The sequence below is a fragment of the Anabrus simplex genome, chromosome 1 (genome assembly GCF_040414725.1).
Source record: "Anabrus simplex isolate iqAnaSimp1 chromosome 1, ASM4041472v1, whole genome shotgun sequence".
Lineage (NCBI taxonomy): Eukaryota > Metazoa > Arthropoda > Insecta > Orthoptera > Tettigoniidae > Anabrus > Anabrus simplex.
In genome coordinates this window covers 1192341949-1192366366 of record NC_090265.1, presented here as the reverse complement: position 1 = coordinate 1192366366, position 24418 = coordinate 1192341949, and the positions used below count along the sequence as shown (strand labels likewise).

General features: G+C 38.0%; 1 protein-coding gene across 3 annotated transcripts in view; it reads left to right on the top strand.

Moving 5' to 3' along the window:
• The window catches only part of Sec16 (Secretory 16), a 753833-nt gene that overhangs the window by 625087 nt on the left and 104328 nt on the right, over nt 1-24418 (top strand). The window lies entirely within an intron of this gene.

Below are 24418 nucleotides of genomic sequence, written 5' to 3'. Positions count from 1 at the left end.
ACCTAAGCCTAATGTAGTTTACAAACATAACCTTACTCATGGTAATTCTGCTGCTTCTTTATCAGAAGAAGACATTACATACATTTTAATAAGTTATTTAAACATAAATCTCAAGCAGCAAAAAAAACAGCTTTTTGATTGAATACATTAATCCTGTTGAGCCCAAAACTTAAAGATGTAAAAAGGAAAATCCAAGATCCCATCGCGGTGTGTTAAACTTCATGCATGAAGTGAATGCTCATATAAGAGAATGCCTGGTAAAGGCATGCTCGGTTCATCCAGAATGACTTTGGTTCGATTCCCGTTCAAGATGTCAGAAAAAAGTTAAAAAACAAGATTTCCACTTCCAGAGGTGCACATGGCCCTTCGCTCGGCTTAGACCAAAAATGAGTACCAGGGTAATTCCTGGGGGGCAAAAGCAGCTGGGAATAGAGCTAACCATTCTGTCTCACCAAATGCTGAGATTATGGATAGTGGAAGGCTTTACCTTCCACCCCTCCATGGGCTTTTTTAGCCTATACGGAGATGACTTTGCTTTGCTTATGAATAGATGTATAATTCGGATGTGTGCCAAAGCCTGTTATTCCAAAACACAAGTGGGGCATAACTGATTGATAAATTTGGGTAAATATTTTAAAAATTGCAGCAAATCTAGGCCAGAACATAGAGGTGGCAGTACAGTAACTGAAAATGATAAAAAATATTTCATAGTCAATAGTTAACTTTATTTTAGGCCTTAAATGGAGGAAAAATCAGTATGGGAGGCAGAAGAGTGTCAAATTTAAAAGCTTCAGTGCATGTAGAAAGATCAAGTTACTTTCACTGGACAAAAAGGATGTTCTTACTCAAAAAGTTTTAAATTCCTCCACCTCTATTTCAAGTTACTTTTTGGAGACCTTCAAACTGATGTTTGCTCCTTTTGTGAGGAATACACAAGAAGTGATGAGAAATAAAACATTAAATTATTTACACAAATGACATACTAAGAAATTTCATGAAATACTGAAAACTGAAGTACTTCATGTTTGTGTATCCTTTGACACGGTGCACAATCAGCCTTTGTCTAAATTATCAGTATATTATTCCTGTCTAATTTTGATGTAACAATTTGACTTTTGTTATTCACGGGCTCAAACAAAATAAAGAAAATGCGTTTATACAGGCTACACATGGACCAAAAACCAAACAACTAGACGTTGTAATGAATGGTATTCTGCTTGGATGGACTTAATTTCATTGCTCGATAAAAAAAAATTTTAAAAATTGAACTTGATCCTAACAAAGTTTAAGATTATTTTTGGACGTATGTTTGCGCCAAAACAAAAGCCATACGATTTTAGGTAGCTTATTGCATTTAATAAATTTAACTTAAATTTCCTGTCCCTTGGAATACATTTTCCCAATTTGCGGGCATAGTTCTATGTCATTTGATCAAGTATTTTGTTGAATGGAACAAGAATTTCAATGAGAGCCTACTGTGGAAAGAGGGAGCAGTAAAAAAGAGCATGAAAGGACAAACCTGAAAACAGACAAGGACAATATCCACATCTTCATAGTTAATAGTTCTTAATAGTTTCTGTGTTAAGTATATAGATTTTAGCCGTTTTATAAAATGTAATTCATTTTATTTGAAAGTGCATTGGTCAGATGAATTTAATGTGGATTAACAAGTCCTTCACATGTAAAACATAAGAAGGGTAAACCATTAATGAGTGGTGAAAAGTTGTGTGAGCTAAATATATTTTAGAAGTTCTGCATTGCAAATCTAGTTAGTACCCTCAGTAAAGTAACAAAGTTAGTAGCAAAGATTACAGGTATTTCTAGGACCAGTAATAATGGTGCAAGAAAGGAATTGGAAACCACTGGAAAAGTCATTTCCCCAAGAAAATGGTTCGGTAACACACTCTTATAATCCAAATGCGATTATCTTACAGGGTACCCGTTTTCTGGAAAAATAGGGAAAACACAGGGAAATAAAAATGCTGGAAATATACAGGGGAAAGCAAAGGGAAATGATTTATCATGTCAGAATAAAGTTTTTTATCTAAGATTGAAATCGGACTGAATGATTGAACGAGAATGATATGTAGATGCAGTGTAAGTCATATGCAGAGAGTACAGTAGTACTTTGAGAGAGAGATAGAGACAGAGTGAGTGTGCACGGTATTGAAGGTGAGTGAATATAAAAGCTAACCACTCGAAAAGGGTGGTACAGAAGGCGTGCAATCTGTCTAGTATTGCATTAGTTCGATTGTGGTGTAGTTTACAATTCGCTCTTAATAATAATATTATTTCAGGTCTTTACTTTGATAATAAAATGAAAATGAAATGTTCCTAGATATTAACTTTCCCCAATTAATTTGCTTTGTTCTCATTAAACGAAAACATTTATTATAATAAAATTATTAATTAAAAAGACAATAACTCTTATCTTCTTACTGTTCCTTTCAAAATGCCCAGTATTTTAAAAGCTACCCATATAATTTACATAAAATCAAGGTACTAACTAATGTGGATTGCCCATAATTATTATGGATTTCACCTCACTATTAAGGAGAAATTATTACGGAACAGCAAAATTATCACAGAAAAGAATTCTACAGAGAAAGGAATATGTCAGAGGTGCTTGTTTCTATGCACACTACTTGACCAGCATATGTAATCTAACAACACTTCCATTTGCTACAGGAACTGGGATCTTATTCCTGTTACAAATGTTTTTTTAGAAATTGGCATAGTCACTCACGCCATTTTCAAGAATAAGGTTCTTGATGACCACAGGCATTAGTTTCAAGAATGACTGACTGATGGCCTGCTGTGATCAATGTAGTTCATTTTTGTTGGTTGTAGTGTTTCTTGTAGTGGCTGTTTATGATGGGATTACTGATAAGACACTTTATGATAAGGTGTAGCTTGTTTGACTTATGATGTATTTACTTCAAGTTCTTTATGCCATCATAAGTGCTAGTGCAAAATATGTTTCAAGATGGTGATTCGAGAGTATAATAAACATACTTGAGCTTCACTCTTATATACCATGTCCCACTAAATTTAATACAGGAAAAATGAAGGGAATATAGATTTAGGTTACTAATGAGCACCCTGTAATATAGTATTCACAATTTCTCTTCCAAGAATGAAATACCTCATATACAGTAATCAGAAACAAAATACTGAAGTATTTTAGAGATTAACTTCCACAGTCTGTTAAACTTCCTTTTCCAGGTTGGGTATGTCATTTTATGTACTGTAACTTATGTGCAGGATTGCCAATGTTTTGAATACATCGCAATATTCTTTTAGTTGCCTAGGGAGACCGATAACCTCGGAGCGAGTCACCTTGATAAAGAATACTGAAGGTATTCGAAATGTCCACAACCTGTATGTAAGGTACATAAACATCAATTTTCAACCCGAAAAAGAAAAGCAGCATACCAGAGTATGTTCATAGCGATGTCATTTAGGATACTTTTTCTCATGGTACACTTAAAGGTTTAAGGTTTTGAAGTTATTGTCCTATAATTGTCAACCATTGATTGTTGAGAAAGCTAAAACGTTACAAACCATCACTCTCATTTTTGTTCCGTATTGAAAACAGCGATCTCACTTAATTTACAAAAGGGGTATATTTATAATAAACTAGCTGATTTACCCGTGCTTCGCTATGGGATTCTCAGAAAGACTGACTTTGTGGTTTTCCTAACTGAAGTCAACATAGGTCATTACAAATATGCCAGTAGGAATGTAGTGATTAAAAGCAGTGCTATCATATAAAATACTCAATGAAATGAAAAACCGCACATTTTATCACTTTTATCGAACAGTAGTACGGTACAAATCTAATAGTCCAAAGTTCCAGAGCTGGAATGACCAGGCCGCAGACTGTTGTGAACACTCCTCTGCCATTATTCCGTTAAATATGCACACTGTTCATTCCAACCAGTACCTCAGAGTAGGGATGGAATAGCTTGAATGCTATGATGAACCAGTGTATTACGTACCAGTAGTACCAGAAAATGTATGAACCAGAGGAACGGTATGCTAAAGAAGAAATTTATCTAACTCCCCAGCTACTTCCCATCAATATTCAGGCAGGCTGTTACACTCTGTACGACTAGGTGAGTTGGCTGTGTGGTTAGGAGTGCACAGCTGTTAGCTTGCATCCGGGAGATAGTGGATTTGAACCCCACTGTCGGTAGCGCTGAAGATGGTATTCCGTTTTTTTCCCACTTTCACACCAGTCAAATGCTGGGGCTGTACCTTAATTAAGGCCAAGGCCGCTTCCTTCACATTCCTAGCCCTTTCCTATCCCATCGTCGCCATAAGACTTATCTGTGTTGGTGCGAAGCAAAGCAAATAAAATTTACTCAGTACGCAGCAGTAATCCTATCTACCGGAGATGGGTGGCAACAGAAGACACAAAGTACATCACAACAAACAATGGTGAATGTAATGTTATTGTTGATCAATGTTATGAGCTTTCTATATTGTATTGTATGGCTGCACATTTAGTTTTTTTTCAACTCAGTGATTTGTAAAAATTTTCATAGCGTAGACCGTTGTTCCTTATTCTCCGACTTTACCTACCGAATTTCATTAAATTCTGTTTACCCATTTTCTCGTGACTCGACTTGGTAACAAAAATCCAAATTCATGAATATCCTTGTGATCACAGCTGGTACGGTAACAATGTATAAGACATGAATGATAGGAAATTTAATACTGTATAACCTTATTTATGTAGTATTTATCGATTACACCTCTAATAACAAATATTTGAGAATTAAATTTTAGGCATTCCCCTAAACTACCATTTCACTCAGCGTGAATACAGTTATTTATGGCCTAGATTGTAGTGGATTGTTCCCCAATTTCACATACCGATTTTCATTAAATTTTCTTCAGCCGTCTTCTCATGATGCGTGTACATACATACATACAGACAGACAGACAGTTAGACAGACAGACAGAAATTATGGAAAATTAAAAAGTTCATTTCCTTGTTACTGTGGACATGAATGATGCAGAAATATCATCCTTTTTAAATTCTGAGCAATGTACAGACAAAACTCTTATTTTATGTATATAGATAGATATACTCCTTTTGTAAACTAAGTGAGAAAGCTGAAACAGTCGCGCAGTGAATATGTTACTTGCATTAAATTAGAAAATTTACAGACAGAGACGCAAGTAAATTCTGATCATCCTTCTGCAAAAGCTTGGACTGACTAGAGATTAAACCATTTGAAACACCATTTTAACCCGTAAGGACGTGCGTTGTGGGCAAAATTTTTCCAAGCAAATTTGAAATGTATATTTCAGATATTTCTAATGTGCACTTCAGGCCTCCTCTCTGAGTATCTTTCAAGTGAACTCGTCCAAATATCATGACCTTGAATCAGCTGTGCAGCTTTGTTAGTTCTGCTCATGGTGTGAAAGAAACATAGATTGGGTAAATTACACCCCTGCGCATGCTCATACGTTTTAGAATGCCATTGTTGTTTATTGTTAACTACTTTAATTTTACGGATGAACAGTGCAGTAATTATTATAAGACAAGTGCAACATTATGCAAAATTTTAGTGAACTTAAGAAATTGAAGATATTTAAAGATATTAACATATATTACTTGTAATAAAATTGAAGATATATTGCTCTCTGATGCAGAACAAAATGTCAAAACTCTTGATGTTCCCAAGGAAGACAGCCACATTGAGACTAGTGGTGATTCAGAAATTGGCAGTGTCAAAGAAGACTATAATGATTCAGAAAATGAACATGAGAGTAATGACTGTAAAAGTATAGAGGTTGTGGTTATCAGTTCTCCCAGCATCTGCTATGCATTGCAATGCAGCAGTAAAGAGTCTGGCACCAAGAAGAAGCCGGAAATGATGACATGATACTGATGGGGGTTGTGGAACACGGTTGATGTAATATGTGACACAACAAATCTCCGAAGTGGTATTCAGTTGCTTTCTGGAAAACTAAAGAAAGAAAAAGTACAGTCCTTGGAAAGCATCAAGCAGGAAAATGTGAGGACTGTGGAAGCAAAAAGGACAGAAAAACCAATATATGTTATATAATGTGCAAAAGACTTAATTTGTTGGGAACATGTGAAGCCTGTGTGTGGAAATTGTGGAACAAGTGAATGAGTAACAGGAAGTAATGGACCAGGAGTGAAGAGTGATCAAGTCTGATCTTTGAACATCCTCTACAGTTCCTACCCTCTGCTCTTCCCTCTATACCCGATGGATGTTTATCGTTTGTGACTCTTTTGATACAGAAAATGTGTGTGTAATATAAATGACCTAATATAAAAACTGAATGATGAATATTTCAATATCCATTCTTCTTATCACAAGTTGCACATTGCTATAATAACTCCAAAATTATTATAATTGATTTAGTACATGGATTTATCATCATTTGCATAGTTTCCAGTAATTACAATTTAGAAATAAGGAGAATTTTTGCCTGTGAATAATATTCATCCATCTCGTGCCCTTGCGTCTCAACAGAGAACACTCGTCCTGCTGAGTTAATAGATCGTTCATATACCTCATCGATGCAACACATTCATTTCTAACCTGGCTGCACTCATTAGATATCAATTTGTGATCAAGACTTTCGAATCCCAACCAGCTTCGAAATAGCAATTTTTAGAATAATGAATAATTTTAAACCTAAAGGCCTTTTAACTTGCAAGATGTTGAAGTTTTTTTTTTTTTTAGGTAGCAGAATAAGAATCTGTAAAATCTACTTATCCCAAAAGCTTCCACAGTTTTTGTAATTATACATCTATGCTCTGTGTACAAGGTTACTATAAAAGAATTACTGTACTTGATTTCAGAACATGCGTATATATTTTATACATGAAAAGAATCATAAACACACGGTTTTCTTCACATACTACAAATGATATGTATGTGTCCCTTTGGTCACACAATATACATCCATGCAGTAATTGAGTTTATTCCATACATCTTTATAGCACTTGCCTGTTGTGGTCATAGCAACAGTGATGCGTTCTCTGAGCCCTATGGTCCTTAATGCACCCCCAAAGGTAGATGTCAAATAGCTACTTACCAAATTTTGAGCAAAAGGGTACAATAAAAAGTTAATGGACAGGAATGGAATCTTGCATGTTCCAGGCAGTGTCAAACTCAAGTTAGTTCATGACATTCTCTAGCAAAGCAGAGATACCTGTAGTGTGTGTTGGATGAAAATGTTCTACAGGCAAGAAAGCTATTTCTGAGTATAGAAGCAAGCAGTATAGATAATACAAAAGAAGGTGATTTCTTGTTCATTTCTATTGACTGCAATTCTTCGTTGCAGTTTCTGTAGTTGAAAGTAGGGGTGTGATGATCGACATCACTACTAGAAATTCTACAGCAGATCATTGATAAGAGCTTCTTTTATCAGTTACTCCAGTATATTTGACCAGGGATATTGGCTGTCTCATCAGATGCTTGCAGTATGTGTACTATCAACCAATAACTCTCTCCTAAATGTTTGAGAGAGAGGAATGCTTTTATATGTGTTATACTCCCTGATTAGAAGAAAGCGCACTGTGTGTGCTTTGCTGGTTGGGTAGGGGTTGCAAAGGAAATGTACAGTATTACTGTATTGGATGTATCAAAAAATGTTAAGGCATTCCTTGCACGTACACATCAAGAGATGTAGAGCCATTTCCAAAAGATGTGTAGAAATGTTTTCAAGATAAAGAAGTAATGATAATGGAATATATGAGTGCCTAAATGGGAAGTGATAGAAAAAGGGATTTTGCAACCTTATGGATATGACAGTAAGAATCAAAAAGGGAATGTACTGGGAGTACTAGAATTTTTTAGTGGTAGAAAGGATGAAAGAGACATGTTAGAATAACTTGACACAGTAAATGGGAAGTTTGAAGAATTGGAAATGAGAATTTGTAAATATGCACAGGAAAGCAAGGCAAAAACACGAGAATAGCAATAAAATTCAGAGACTAGGTTAGTGAAGTGGAGAACTTCAAGTACTTAGAGAATTCATAGATAATTCAAAGGTACAATGGAAATTAGCTATTTGGACATGTTTTCTATTGCAGACTATGGAATCTACTATGAAACAAAGGTATACCTATGAAGACTAATAAAATAATATGTAATATGTGTTTGAGACTTGACTAATGACAGAGGAAGAATATAGTTGAATGCAGTCAGCAAAAATGACGTTTTTGAAAAGTGTATTATGGGAGACGGGTGAGAACTTAAGATATAGGGAAACAATGAAGGGTGACAATATTAAGTTATAAAATGGAGAAAAAATAGGTTGAGAGTTTGAACATATAATATTGATAAATGAAGGGAAAATGCCAAAACAAGGTCTGGAATTACAGATAAAAGGAAGAGAAGTTGCGGAAGATCCTGGTTACTATGGATGGACATGAATTAGAACAGTATAAAACAATTGGACTTGGGCTGTAGAGCATGGTAATGGATGAGGGCTATTTTTCCTCTGATATGACTGCATGCATTTCCCTCATTTCTTTCAGTTTTAAAATTTTTTTTTCCCCCTCAGTGTCTCAATTTTCCAGCCAAAATATTCTATTTCTAGTAAACAGATAGTGACTCCTCTGAAATTTGGTTTGTTCTGTTGTCCTCTTTAAACTTATATATATAATTACTGGATTATCCTGCTGACTCAATTTACAACCTCTTATCATTCTTAAAATACTTCAATTTTGCATGTATTCCCGATAAATAGGTCAGGATAATTTTGTCAGATCCAGGAATTTTTACTGAGACGCCCAAGCCAAAATCTTACAAATTTCAGTATAATTATTTTTACAAGTACCTATATTCAGTGATGAACTTCTGGATTTCAAACTTATTAACTCCTAGGTAATTCAAGTAGAATGTGATGAACTTGCAGCGTGTACTTTATTGGAAGCACACGGTTTATATTTTCTTGTTAAGAAGGGAAGAATAGAGAGAATATTGTGCTGTAGACAGATGATAGATTTGGTGATGTAGTTCTTACAAGAACAACGATTGTTGTAGTAGATGTAATTTATGCAGCTTTGTATACACGATTCTGACCAATAGATTTAGTGGTAAGTTTTCCTTATAAAGTGATAAATGTTGTGCTTCATGTGTGCTTACTGTGTTGTCATTTAGTGGTATGTTTTTTTGACTTAACGATTGTTCTCAAGTGCAGTTGGTAAGGGTGGTGATTTTTAACATTTCAGAATTGGATTTTTACCATTTTGATTTGTACTTTTAGCATTTTTTAGTATTTATAAATTTGTGATTTAGTGTTTAATAGCATTTTGAAAATCTATAGAATTTGAATTAATTCTGATAAACAGTTAATATCTCTCGATTTAGGGGCCGATGACCTCAATCTTAGGCCCCTTTAAACAACAATCATCATCATCATCGGTATCTCTCGATAATATGAATCAAACCAAACCCCATGGCACTACACCCCTGGAAGGACCTAGGCCTACCCAGCGACCGCTGCTCAGCCCGAAGGCCTGCAGATTACGAGGTGTCGTGTGGTCAGCACGATGGATCCTCTCAGCCGTTATTCTTGGGGCTTTGTAGACTGGGGCCGCTATCTTACCATCAGATAGCTCCTCAGTTCTAATCACGTAGGCTGAGGGGAGCTCGAACCAGCCCTCAGATCCAGGTAAAAATCCCTGACCTGGCCGGGAATCAAACCCGGGGCCTCCGGGTAAGTGGCAGGCACGCTACCCATACACCATGGGGCCGGCAAGATAATATGAATGTGAAATTAAAATCACATTTCAGTAGACTTAATTGTAAAATAAAAATGAGAAAAAAAAGTATCAAAAACCAACAATAGAACGAGTGTGGGAGATGTACCATAGGAGTGTTAGTTGTGTGAAAGTAGGAAGAGAGAGAACAGACTGGTTTGAGCAGAAATATGGATTAAGACAAGCAAATGCTCTGTCATCTTTGCTCTTCATTGTAGTAATGGACGAGCTAATGACAAATGTGGCAAGGAAAATTGGGGAAGGAAAAATGAAAGTGATGGTGTTTGTGGATGACCTGTTAGTCTGGGGAGAAAAGGATGAGGATATCCAGGAACAATTCGGTGCATGAGTAGATGAGGTGGAACAATATGGAATGAAATTAAATGCCAAAAAGAGCGAGATAGTGATCGCAACTAAAAAGAAGGAGATACCTACAAGAGGGATAATGCTTGGACGGGAAAAGCTTAGGAAGGTAGAGAGTTTCAAGTACCTGGGAAGAATTGTAGAGGAAAGTGGAAGAAATAATAAGGAAATAATCAAGCATGTAAAACAAGCAGGAGCGTTCCTGAAAGGTGTCAGCACACTGGTTTGGAACAAGGATGTCCCTCAGAGAAGCAAAAGATTGATATACAAGACGTACTATGTACCTATTCTGACGTATGCAGCAGAAACTTGGGTAATGAGACAGAGAGCTGTGACTAGGATACAGGCAAGTGAAATGAAATTGCTGAGAAGCAGGATAGGAGTGACAAGAATGGATAAGATGAGAAATGTGAATGTTAGAGATATAGTAAAAAAAAAAAAAAAAAAAATTTAAAAAAAAAAAAAGGAACCACTACATAACAGGATAGAGGCATCTAGACTTAGATGGTATGGACACGTGTGGAGGATGACAGAATAAAGGATACCCTGGAGGATGCATGAAATGGGGATAACAGGAAAATGACCAAGAGGAAGACCAAGAGATAGGTGGATAAAAGAAGTGGAAGAGTGTGTACAGAGAAGAGAAGCGGACTGAGCAAGAGTGAAGAGGGAGAGGTGGTGGGAAGACGAGAGGAGATTGAGGGGCTTATGTTCCAAGCAGACCTGGCCAACAGCTGGAAAGTGCATGTGATGATGATGATTATGATAACAAAATTATGCATTTATTTTATACTAGCTATTGTACCTATGCTATGCTACGAAATTCTACATTGTATCCAGATTTCTAGGTAAATTGCCATACATGTTGTGCGTAAGATATTAAATTGCATTCTCTTAGTGTTACCCGAGGAATACCACCAGGAGGCCCCATACGTTGTTTGCCGGGCTGAGTGGCTCAGACGGTTAAGGCGCTGGCCTTCTAACCCCAACTTGGCAGGTTCGATCCTGGCTCAGTCCGGTGGTATTTGAAGGTGCTCAAATACGACAGCCCCGTGTCGGTAGATTTACTGGCACGTAAAAGAACTCCTGCGGGACTAAATTCCGGCACCTCGGCGTCTCCGAAGACCTTCAAAAGTAGTTAGTGGGACGTAAAACAAATAACATTATTATTATTACATACGTTGTTTCTTATGTAAACTCCGCGTTCAGGAGTTCTGTTCATAATGGCAGGCCCCCTTTCCTACTGCCAGTAACAGTTGAGTTTGGGAGTTTTATTTATAGTGCTACGGCACCTTACCTACTGCCATTCACTATCAAGTTGGGGAGCTTTCACTATAATGGCAGGCCCACTTGCCTGCTGCCATTCACAGTTTGATTTGGGGAGTTTTCATTACAATGGCAGGCCTGCTTTCCTACTTCCAACCACACTCAAGTTGTGGAGTTTTCATTATAATAGTAGGCCCCCTTGCCTATTGCCAGTCACATTCGAATTGAAGTGTCTTCATTATAATGAGACGCACCCTTTCCTTCTGCCGTCACAGTCGAGTTGGGAAGTTATTATAAGTATAGATCATCTTTCCTGCTGCTAGTCACAATCTATTTGGGAAGTTTTGATTGTAATGGCCGGCACCCTTGCCTATTGTCAGTCACAATCAAGTGGAGTTTTCACTATACTGGCTTTGCTGCTGCCAGTCACAAAGCAGTTGGGGAGTTTTCCTTTTAATGGCAGGCTCCCTTGCCTACTACCAATCTCAATCAAGTTACAGTATTTTCATTATCATAATAGGCACCCTTGCTTACTTCCAGTCACAGTCAACTTGAGGAGTTTTCATTATGATGCCAGTGACAGTCAAGTTGAGGGTACTGCCTGTCACAGATTAAAGGTACTAATTAATGGAAGTCAATATGGAAACGGGAACGCCCTACGAGCATTCACGTTTCATTCATTTATTAAGAGGAACTCGCTAACACCCGGCCGTAAGCATTTAAAACTTGCGCCGAGCGCACAGGCATTGTGGGAACTGCAAGCAAACTCGCGCTGTTCCAGAACACCGGCCAAGGTCAAGCGACGTCACGCAGAAGGTTCTTTCGTGTTCCATGGCATTGCAGCATGAACGAAATGTGATATCAATTTTTCAATAACGTCACCTTGCAGGCAGGAATAATGAACGCTGCTAGCCGAAATTTCATGTCAATCGGTGTAAAGATGGCCAAGATATAAAATTTTCTTGGGGCCCACATGTGTAGCCACGCTCACCGACCTTCGGCAATATAAGCGAATCGCCAGCCTGGGGTAAAGCAGAGAGTGTGCAGTGTGGGCAGTGTGCAGCTGAAGTGTGCCGTAGGGGGAGAGAGTGAGGGGAGTCGGCAGTAAGCCGTGAGTTCAGTCTGTGTGCGTGCAAGTAAGCACGTCGCGATATAATTCGTCACTCGGTCCGGCTGTATACTTGAGTTCAGAAACGTTAGTGTTAGAAGCTTTCTCCGTGGGCTTGAACTTTGTGCATGAACAAAAACGTAATTTCGTTTTTATCAGTCTGTACGACTGGGCGATTATATTTCGTTTGTGGACTGTGAATGTTTCTAGCATAAACTGTGCCAACCTTGATTTCATTTAAAGACTGTGTTTCTAGCATAAACTGTGCCAACCTTGATTTCATTTAAAGACTGTGTTTCTAGCATAAACTGTGCCAACCTTGATTTCATTTAAAGACTGTGTGAAAACAGCGATAGTGTTTCTAGCATAAACTGTGCCAGCCTGCATTTCATTTAAAGACTGTGTCTATCCATTGAACTGTGTTCGTAATAAAACTGTGCCGACCTTCATTTCATTTAAAGACTGTGTTTATTCATTTTTCGGAACTGTGTTCGTAATAAAACTGTGCCGATCTTCATTTCATTTAAAGACTGTGTCTATCCGTTGAACTGTGTTCGTAATAAACTGTGCCAACATTCCCTCTTAAAGACCGTATTAACTTGTGGAATACGGTATCGTAATTTCTTTCCGAGGGACCATGCCAATTCCCATCATAACCTGTTCAGAATCACGTATGATCTTAAGTGCCAGTGATAATCTTCTAAAAATTACGATGTAACAGAACTTGGACTGTCGTTTATTTCAACAAGTGTGTGAATATTGTGCTCATGGTGTACAGTGCAGAGACTGTACCCGGTGAATTTAATTTTCTTTGTGAAGTGCTTAATCACTGCACCTCGGAAGGTCCTAGATTGTTTTCGTTTGTTTATTATTCCAAATACGATAATTCCTTCCATCTTATTCTCATGGAACTGTGACTCTGACTTTGTCCTTGCTGCTAAAGTGCGTTCAACATCATTGACTGTGGGAACTATTTCGGTGTGCTTCGCCTTAGAGAGGTGTCACACCAGAGTCCCATGACGTCCGATGTGGAAGCTCCACATTTCCCCGTTCCCGCCTCAGGTTCGAGTCGCCATCAACACTAATACAGAGAAAACACCAATGACAGAAGACAACGCCGACCGCAAGACGACGCAGCCGCCGCAGGACGAAGTCCCCTCCACGCCTTCAAGGACAACTCCACGATTCAGCTGTAAAGGTGACATAATTCTTTGCATATCTATTGAATAAACTGAAGGATCCACTTAATCATTAAAAAAAAATTTCACTACCCTTCTCTCTCTCTCTCTCACTCTCTTAGCATGGGCCGTACACGCCTTGTCGTTTCTCATGCTCTCCGATAAACTGAAGTACGGGCGTTCCTGTTTCAATATGAAGTGAGTACAAAAGTATAAAAATGAAAATAGACATGAATTAATGAGACATTTCCTGGCATCCTACAAAATTAAAACTTGCTACCTGAGAAACTGATGCTTTCAGAATCCCTAGAGAAATGAAAAACTCCCAGAATTCCGTTCAGAATATCTATATATATAAAATAAGTTTTGTCTGTACATTGCTCAGAATTTAAAAAGAATAGTATATCTGTATCGGTTATGTCCACAGTAACAAGGAAATGCACTTTTTACTTTTCCGTAATTTCTGTCTGTCTGTATGTATATATGTATGTGTATGTATGTATGTACACGCATCACCAGAAAACGGCTGAAGAGAATTTAATGAAAATCAGTAAATAAAGTCGGGGGATGAACCACTTCAATCTAGGCTATAAAACATTTTATTCACGCTGAGTGAAATGATAGTTTAGGAGAAGGCCTAAAATGTTATTCTGAAATATTTATATTATTAGTGGTCGTATCGATAAATGCTACATAACTAAGGTTATATAGAATTAAATTTCCGATCATTTATATCTTATACATTTTTACCATACCGGCTATGATAACACAGATATTCATGAATTTGTATTTTTGTTGCCAAGTCCGATCAACAATAAGATTACATTGACCATTGTTTGTTGTGATGTTCTTTGTCTCTTACGTTGACACTCAACTCCAATAGGTGGGATTACTGCTGCGTACCGATTATAACAGCCTGTCTGAATACTGGCGGGAAATAGTTGGGGAGTTAGATAACTTTGTTCTTTAGCATGCCATTCCTCAGGTTCACATATTTCCTGATACTGCTGGAACGTAACACACTGGTTCATCATAGTATTCCAGCTATCCGATCCCTACTCTGACGCACTGTTATGAATGAGCAGTGTGCACACTTAAGACAGAAGCTCTCTTAGTAGTAGTAGTAGTATGAAGTGGTCTAGAATTACAATTTAGGCCAATTCCAAATTATAGCACCACAGTTCACTAAATAACTCAAAATTCAACCCTGATAAGAGCTGTTTCTTAAGAAAAGCTTCCTCTTCACTTTTATTAAATATGCATTAATTTTATTCCAAATTAGCAAATTCCTCTGGCTTGGAGGAAAAATTGCCATTATAATGAAAACTCCCCAACCTGATTGTGACTGATGGTAGGCAAGTGGGCCTACCATTACAATGAAAATTCCCTAACCCAGTCTTCATACGAAAAAAGACGTTTGATGACTTTCCCCTCGCATTTCTAGGGTTGCGTTAAGAGCTATACAATTTAATACAATCTTGCTCACAGCATGTACACTACCTAACCTAGAATGCTGTATACAATGTAGAATTCCGTAGCGAAGCTCGGGTACATCAGCTAGTTTCTATATATTCACATAACTCTGGCTGAGCCACCATCAAGTAGTACCACCTACACACTACATTTTTTTTTTCATTCTGAAATGTCATGATTATAATCTCCATGTTTATTGTAATAAATATAGTTGAATAAACTGTGCTGATCTTACCACTTTCCGAAACACCTTGTCTTTTCAACAAATTCTCCAAGGGGCCCAGGGCATTTCAAAATTAGGGCTCGGCATAAGAACACAAGTGTAAGCATTTCCTTCACCCAGATATATTTTTCCAAAGCTTAAAAGTTTCCTGAAAGTCCAAATTAAGCTTTAACATTAAAACCCGAGAAAATATTGAGGAAAATTTTTGAGATAGGATACTAATAAATTTTACTCATTGTGAAGCGATCTACATGTAAAGGTTTAAAAATGAAAATAAACATGAATTACTGAGGCACTTCCACGCATCCTACAAACTTAAACTTTTTGCCTGAGAAGCTCTAGGAATTCCCTGACGAGGTCAGTCTGGGTGGGGGTTTCAAAATTGGGGCTGAACATAAGAATGAAAATGTAAAACAGTTCTTTCACCTAGTCGGATCTTTTCCTCTAAAGCAATGACCTATAGGTTTAGTGGGGTTATAAACATCAAACCCCAAGAAAGTTTTAAGGGACACTTTCAGGATATTACGGGCATTTATTTTTCTCAAGGTTGTTAGAAGAACTATGTACATATAAATTTGAATAACAACTGCTAAGGGGGGTGGAGTATTTTCTCGGAGTTGATGTTGAAACTTAATTTCGACTTTCAGGAATCTTTTAAGCCCACAAAAACTAGAGGTCATCACTTTAGAAAAATGACTGGGTCCATGCTTATGCTGAGCCCCAATTTTTATATCTTGCCCCCATCATGCCGGGCTCAGCTCGCCGGTGAGCGAGAGTCTCAGAGGTAGACCATTCGCTTATCGGCTGTGCAGAAAATTTTAAAGGCAGGAATAGATGAAGGACTAGCGACAAATGAAAAGAAGCTAAAATTGGTTTATACATTTATTAAAAACTATCACTCTTCCAATAAACAATTAAATTTACAAAATCTGGGACTAATTCTTGAAAATCTCTTCTCCTCGTGCTATCGTCTATAAGGAATCTTGATCAAATTAAAGCTCAACGAATGTTCTTGTCTGTAATAATAATAATAGGGATCATTAATTTACTATAAACTGGATTGAAAATCAAAATACTATCTGGTATCACTCTCTCCAATAATGATAATTAAATTGCTTAAATTAAAATATTCCTTCTGGATCTCACTTAATTCTACAAGAAAATGATCATTTTCTTTCCCTTATTAAAATTATTGAAAAATGTTTAATTCAAGAAATTGTGGTTAATAAGTCTTCCTTAGACTTTCCCTTCATCAATCAATTCATTTTTATAATTATTAAGTGACTGAACTTCTCATAATTAATTCTTATTTGATCTCATATCAACCTAAACGTTACTCGTTGTTATGCAATAAGTGACTGTACAATAACTAAAAATTCAGCCTCGTGACATCAATCCACGGACGTTGCCTTCTCTTATTCAATTTATTTTAGTGAATTAGATCCTAATCTACCTTAAATTATAATAAAATCTTCTAAAGATTCATAATTCATCAAATCACGGACACGCGAAAATAACGTAAATCGGTCAAAATTTGACGCGCGCAGTGGAGAACATCATCATAAAACCATTCAAGAAAAGTCACAAAACACAGAATATAATCAAATCACACATCACACATTCACACATAGGTACACGACAATATTACAATATTATTTACACGAACACTAACCCATTATTATTAAATTTTGGATTTATTCCAAATTAGGGAAATCATTCTCTAGATGACAATATCATGTATATTCCAGGTATCGATCTAGGACTTGATAGAGTTGAGGTTATCACTTTATGCAGAAATTAATTATACAACGATGTTCAAGGGAATCCTTTAAACAGAAATCATTCAAAATAAGCAAGTAAAATACCTACAGCACAGGTCAAAATATTAGAATACGTGCTTACGGTACATGAGTTGCGGCATTTATTCTTATTCTCCTACTATATCGTGGCTCTCGATTAATCTGCACTCAAGCTCTAAGAAATCATGTCCAGTGACACATTTCTTCCAAAAATGACTCTAATGGATGCATAAATTATCACACAAAATATAATGTCCATCTGCAAGTCATAATCAAATTAATAGCACAGTAAAATATACGTATAATTCATCATTACTCCGTCCGGAGGATGCCATGTTCCAGGCCTACTTTACATAAAGTGAGCACACGATAATTCTTTCCAAGAACAAACCAACATTAAACCCATGACCTTATTCAAATTTTAGCCCGTAATTAGGTTTAATTATTTTTACTCATTATTATTATTATTATTATTATTATTATTATTATTATATTTATTGACCGTGCCTAATCACACTTGCAAAGCTATCGTACGAAATTATTCAGATGACTCTAAACGAACTAAAGTCCACAGAAATGTCGTATAATCGTAGAATGAAATTTGACACTTAGAAAAACACTAGAACACTGTCCTAATCTGTCTCAATTAATTTTCAAACTATTTCAAAATCATTCAAGATTAACGCGGAGGTCATTTACTTTTATTTCTCCTGCCGTCTTAAATTTTTAGGACAGTTGAGGTCTCTCTCGATGACATTCACTCTTATCTCTAACTAATAGAACCGAATACACATTCATTCCAGAGCACAAACTACCTCCCACCGAGGAAAGAAGAATGAAAAGTCAAACTACTGCTAAACTAATAGAAAATCTAAATGAATAAGGTAAGGCTACGTTTTACAGACATTTTACAGAAAGATAGAAAGATGAATTCTTAAAGAATACTCATGTGGCTGGTGTTAACTGGATTCTGGCTGATGACCTAGTACGTGGTCATATCACCTTCCATCGAACAAAGTCTTGCCCATGTCCGACGCCTTACATAATTAGTGACTCATGGAGGAGATGAAGGTGCACAGGAAGCAGTAGTATTCATCTTGGAAAGGGATAGCCATCTTGAAGCGACCAGCGACCTTCCTTCTTCTGAGTTCTCATAGAAAAGCTGAAACTAATAAAAGTCTTAGCAATAGTCCAGGATACACACGCGATGTTTAATAATTTGGAGATGGACACTTATCTTATGACAGTCATAAATAAATCGTAGAGAAGTTTTTCAAATGCCTGAATTGCAGTTTATTCAGTCCTCAGTGCCTTCTCTAATGCAAAGTCTCCCAGTAAAGCAAACGACGTCCAGTCTCGACCGTAGCTGCATTCAGAGTAATGCTCAAATTACCATAAATTCACTGTCTTAAGACGGAGGTGTGCCTCTTGATTATATCTGATTGATGGATCTGTTGCATTCCTGTGAAGGTTGTCATTTTTATTGGCTGCCCTAGTTTCACGTCACACGACCTTGCAATTATTGATCTATTATAATCACGCTGCCCGCCCAATCACGTGGCACCCACACACGTGTCTGAAGGACACCTAACAGGAATTTCACCCTGCTTCCTCGTTCTCTTGGTAGGTTGGGAAAACCGGTTCGCAGGCGGCTTGTTCACGCTAGCACGGGAGTGTAAAATCTCACCCTCCTGGCGATCGAAATAATGTTTCAACTCACTGATGAAATAAATCATTCTCCCTTAATAAATTATTTCCACTTTTGAAGGGGACAATCTCCACCCAGCATGGCCCCCTCGGGGAATTCTGGGGATTTTTGACTATTTTAGGGATCCTGAGGGCATCAACTTCTCTTGTGCCAAATTTTTATGTTTGTAGGATGCCTGAAAGTGCCTCATTAATTCAAGTCTATTTTAATTTTGTTAAACATATACAGATCGCTCCAAACAGACTTTCCATTTATATAAGATATATACACTGAGTGGCCAAAAGTCACAGGAAGGGGTGTCCCGTTAGAAAATGTGCTGTGTACCACCCCTGAGCATTGTGGCTAGCTACGGCGTAGCTGAGCAGTCTGTCACAGACATCAATGTCTTGAAGATGGTAACACATCGCAAGTTAACCGACTCTGAACGTGGATGATCCTCGATGCATGGGTCATAGCATTGAGGAGATTACATGTGAATTTGGGTTCTGTGGTCAGCTTTGTCTAGGGTGGATCTTCAATATCGCAGAGAGAATGTTACCACCCGCGTAAACTATCACACAGGAAGACAACAGATGTTTAACGACAGACATCACTTCGCCTCTGCAGAACCATACTGGGTGCTCAACGGACTACTGTGAGTTATATCACCACACAGTTGAATGTTGGGAGTCAGGAACTCTATTCTATCAGGACTGTAAGGAGGCAGTTGCACTGCATAGTCTTCACCAGCCGATGACCAACTCGTGTCCCTTTGCTGACACCTCGACACAGAGCTCTATGATATGCATTGGCCCACGAACATCGGCAATGGATCATGGAACAGTGGTGGTGTGTGGTATGGTCTGATGAATCCCGGTTCGAGTTATATCAAGCTGATGGGTGCATGAAGGAGTGGCATACGCCCCATGAAGCTATGGATCCTGCGTGTCAACAAGGTTGTGTCCAGGCAGGAGGTGGCTCAGTTCTGGTCTGGGCGGTATTTTTATGGTCGCAATTAAACCCCTATTGTCCAGCTGCAGGGAGTGGTGACAGGTGCACATTATGTGGACATTCTTTCAGACCATCCATCCCTTTCTGGCCCTAGAGCACCCTGATGGAGATGCCATGTTTCACAGGACAATGCACCATGTCACCGCTCTGTGGTGGCATGCAGGTGGTTAGAGGAGCACTCCAATGAAGTAACGACCATGGATTGGCCCTCCAGATCCCCCGATCTTAATCCATTCAAGCATTTCTGGTATGCTGTCGATGCTGGTGTACACTCCATGAACCCCGCACCAACTACACAAGACCAATTGTCGGTAGCAGTGCAAGATGCGTGGTTCCAGATCCCTCCAGAACGATTCCAACACCTTGTAGAGTAGATGCCTTGCCGTATTGCTGCCATTTTAAGGGCTCACTGAGGAGCAACTCATTATTAACATCACATTCATTTGTCTTCCCATGACTTTCGGCTGCTCAGTATAGATTGATATAAATAAAAACAAAATATACAAACTAATTCACATATTGTTCATCAACTGGTGTCACTTTTAGAGAATATCATAGAACATATCTAAGCATTTTGTTTTGTCATTCATGTTCTCTTGTCACTTAGAGTTAAATTGTATTTCTGAAATATCTTTCAGCATGTGCAATCTTGGTTAGATCCCATAAACATTGCAGAGCTACTTGGGCAAACTGGGTATTTGAGCTGAACAGCCTACAGCATTTCACGGTCAATAAGACTTACATTCAAGACAATTTTGGATCCTAGTTGTAGTTGTTTCCTTCCTGGCCAATTCACTGTATCCAAATGTTTATCTCGTGCCCTGCTATCCCATTCGCATAGGAAACAGGAAAATTTTGTATAGCCTTTTCATTGTCCCAGCAACAATCCAATGATCTTCAAATCACCGCAAATTTGTCACCCATGCTCGTGATATTTAATTTTTTCAAGCATCAACTTTAAGGTCTCGTATGTTTCAGACATTTTTGTGCAGTGTGCAAGTGGTACGGGTGCCAGAACACTCGTATTATGAAGCAAAACAGCCTTTAACCCATTGAGCCCTGCATATTTGTTGGATTGAAACTGCGTTGGCGCTGGGATTATTGTGGAGGGAATATAGTGTCACTTCATATCGTGAGAAATTTCTTGCTTACAAGACCATTAAAGATTTAAATATACATGAAAACAAAAGGCTTTCATATCACAAACTGCGGAACAAGGAATACTGTAAAACATTTTATTTTATTAGCATCACGGGGCTGTACTCAGCCTACCTGCTGAGCTGTAACACAGTCTTCTCTTTGCACTTCCTCTTCGATTTCCACATCTATTTGTTCTTCAGGAGTGTTGCTCACACTAGTACTTATATTACTACTAATTTCACTGAAAAAATTACATTCCTAATCATCATTACTTCCTAAAGGAGGTTATATATCGGTAAATATCAGTTCTATAGTGGCAGCCATCTTGTTTACAAGCGAATCTCAAAGTTAGAGATACCCCACTTCAAACTAATATTACCACGCACACTATCGATATATATAAGCAAAGAGCATTTAACATTACGAAGAAAGAGTCCCTACACAAATCACAAATGCAACTCACTCTGCCATATCTTGAGGGAAAGTTGAATTACGTAGTAAAATGAGACGACGGAACTGTTCCGTGGTCCAGCGTTTGGTCCACCAAGACGAAGCACGGAACGGTTCCGTGGCTCGGGCCCAATGAGTTAAACTTCTTTTGGAAGAGTCAATAAAAAAACCGCCAGTTACTAAGATCAAACGTTCAGCTGTCTTATCTTCAATCCTACATACCTCGCAGTCTATTGCATATCTGGGGGAGTTTGTTATGAATTTATCAGGAAACCCCAAACTACAAAATGAAAATTTAGGCAGCAGTAACCTGTAATAAAATGCGAACAATAACAAATCAAATCACATAATTGTATTCTAAAAAAAAGTTGCACAAGAACATCTCTCAACATTACATCTTACGAATTCATGCAGATGTTAAACACCAAATTGCGTCAAAACTAGATGTGACAGGAAAAAATAGCATCACTTTCGAAATCAGGGCAGCGATTTCCATAAGAATTACATATTTTATATTTTACCGCAAAATCATGTTGGCTAGTGTTACAGGTCTTTCCATCCAGCGATATCCATGTTTCCTTGTGTACCTCGTTATGAGGGAAACAAGTTGACATCACTTTCATGTTTCTGCTGGTAGCAAGGTCAAGCAATCTCTGTCCATTATCATTAGTATTGTTGTGTAAACTATGGATTCCTATTATTCCTTGATATATCTCCTCCTCCCCAATTTGTGCATTTAGGTCTCCTATTATCATCTTAGCATTGTTTGATGGGATTGAATCTAGTACTCGTTCCAGTTCAGCATAGAACTGATCCTTGACTATCTGTTCCTTGTCTTCCGTTGGTGCATATACAATTACGATTGTTAAATTATAGAATCGCATTTTAACACGCAGTGTTGCCAATCTTTCATTTACTGCCAAAAACTGTAGTACATCACCTTTGGCTTGTTTTCGTACTATAAATGTTACTCCTCTTTCTTGTGCATTCCTTGGCTTCCCACTACTAAATATTGTGTGGGTTTTGGTGTCCCAAATCTCACCTCTTCCTGACTATCTTGTTTCTTGGATGGCTGCTATGTCCACTTTGTTGACTTCTAGTTTCTGCGTCAATACTTTCAATGTTCCGGCTCGTAGAAGGGTGAGTACATTCCATGTACCGATTGCCTAGTCCATTGCCTTTAGCTTAGCTCGTCATCTATTAAATCCACCGTTTTGAGGCATATTCTGGGGCTTCGCAACAGTTTGTTTTCCGGAGCGAGGTTGTTAGCCTTGCTCCAACCCCCAGCAATCCTGGAGGATCGATGTTTTCTGTCAGGGTTGTCTCCCTTAGCTGCTTGGTCCCCATTTAAGCCCAGAGGCCACGGCGTGGACGTGCATGTATCGGACTTGGTAGGAATAAATGGCATTTCCAGTGTTTTGCTGGTGCACTCCCATCAGCAAGAAGTGCACCCACAGGACCATATACTACCCCTTTGACCCCCCAGTTAACATACAAATAACATAAAATTACCATCAACTTGCCAATCTCATACCGCTACCTCAATCTCTTCTTCATACAAATAGCGTAAAATTACCATCAAACTTCCCAATCGCATACTGCCATCTCCATCTCTTATACATCATACTTTCAGATCTCATACCTCTCACCTCTTATTCATTATCCCTCTTCTCTACACTATTCACTATTCTTCTCAAATACCATTAACAACCACACTCTACCCTCAACTCATCATTCAAATTTACTTATCCACCCAAATCAGACTCTTATCCTTCAACTAATCACTCTTCCAAATTATCTTACTTACAGACAGTTCAATACACTCTACCCTAATCCAAATATAATCACAATCAAACTCCACATTAATTTCACTAATCATTTTAAACTCATTAAAATACCAAGCCAGACCCCGTATTAAATTTTGCTTAACAAAATCAAACTTTATATCCTACCACATCAATTCAATCTCTTATTCATCCATCATCAGCCAAAATAACTCCACCTCATCTCTACCTCTCTTAACAGTCAAACATTTCTCATAGTTACAGACCCAAACAAACTCCACCCTTTCAATTTATCATCCAACTCCTCAACTAGTTTCTCTTCCATTCAAATTGCTCATAGTCAAATACCACACTTAAATTCCAATCACATATCCATCAATTATTACCATACCACATTTATAAAACAGTTACTCTTTTCTCCACCATACCACCAAGTCTGCCTCTTACAAGTAACAAAACCTCAACCGCCAACCACATTCTTCACTCCCACTCATATTTGTCAAACGTCTTTAGTCTATATATACAAAACACCGAGCTCGATAGCTGCAGTCGCTTAAGTGCGGCCAGTATCCAGTATTCGGGAGATAGTAGGTTCGAACCCCACTGTCAGCAGCCCTGAAAATGGTTTTCCGTGGTTTCCCATTTTCACACCAGGCAAATTAATTAAGGCCACAGCCGCTTCCTTCCCACTCCTGGCCCTTTCCTGTCCCACCGTCGCCATAAGACCTATCTGTGTCGGTGCGACGTAAAGCAACTAGCAAAATATATATATATACAAAACACTAGACAGTTCAAATTACCTCTTACCAAACATATACCACTCATAATCACGTTCATCATCTATCTCACTATTCACTTCTAATAACGCCACCAAAACCACCAGCCAAAATAAACTCATCACTACCTCTCTTACCAATCAAGCGTTTCTCATACAGACCCAAACAAACTCCACCTTTCAAATTATCATAACTTACTATTGAACCCTCTTCCATACACTATATCAAAATCATTCAACCAACCGTATATAATATCATTTACTATCTTTACTTAGCTTTTGACTCCTAGTTACCATACCTTCTTCATTTCTATCTCTCTTCCCCCATAAATCTTTTAGGCTCACACTTCTCCCTTTGTGTAGAGCCTTACTTTTGCTAACTTTCTCACTCTGCACTAGAC